Genomic DNA, 1,065 nt, shown 5'->3' on the forward strand with positions numbered 1-1,065 from the left:
AAATGGTAATAGGAACATACATATTGATAATTACCTTAAATGTAAATGGATTAAATGCTCCCACCAAAAGACACAGACTGGCTGAATGGATACAAAAACGAGACCCATATATATGCTGTCTACAAGAGACCCACTTCAGACCTAGGGACACATACAGACTGAAAGTGAGGGGATGGAAAAAGATATTCCATGCAAATGGAAATCAGAAGAAAGCTGGAGTAGCAATTCTCATATCAGACAAAATAGACTTTAAAGTAAAAACTATTACAAGAGACAAAGAAGGACACTATATAATGATCAAGGGTTCGATCCATGAAGAAGATATAACAATTGTAAATATTTATGCACCCAACATAGGAGCACCTCAATACATAAGGCAAATACTAACAGCCATAAAAGGGGAAATCGACAGTAACACAATCATAGTAGGGGACTTTAACACCCCACTTTCACCAATGGACAGATCATCCAAAATGAAAATAAATAAGGAAACACAAGCTTTAAATGATACATTACACAAGATGGACTTAATGGATATTTATAGGACATTCCATCCAAAAACAAGAGAATACACATTTTTCTCAAGTGCTCATGGAACATTCTCCAGGATAGATCATATATTGGGTCAAAAATCTAGCCTTAGCAAATTTAAGAAAATTGAAATCGTATCAAGTATCTTTTCCGACCACAGCGCTACAAGACTAAATATCAATTACAGGAACAGATTTGTAAAAAATACAAACACATGGAGGCTAAACAATACACTACTTAATAACGAAGTGATCACTGAAGAAATCAAAGAGGAAATCAAAAAATACTTAGAAACAAATGACAATGGAGACACGACGACCCAAAACCTATGGGATACAGCAAAAGCAGTTCTAAGAGGGAAGTTTATAGCAATACAATCATACCTTAAGAAACAGGAAACATCTCGAATAAACAACCTAACTTTGCACCTAAAGCAATTAGAGAAAGAGAAGAACAAAAAAACGCCAAAGTTAGCAAAAGGAAAGAAAACGTAAAGATCAGATCAGAAATGAATGAAAAAGAAATGAAGGAAAC

The sequence above is a fragment of the Physeter macrocephalus genome, chromosome 7 (assembly GCF_002837175.3).
Source record: "Physeter macrocephalus isolate SW-GA chromosome 7, ASM283717v5, whole genome shotgun sequence".
Taxonomy (NCBI): Eukaryota; Metazoa; Chordata; class Mammalia; order Artiodactyla; family Physeteridae; genus Physeter; species Physeter macrocephalus.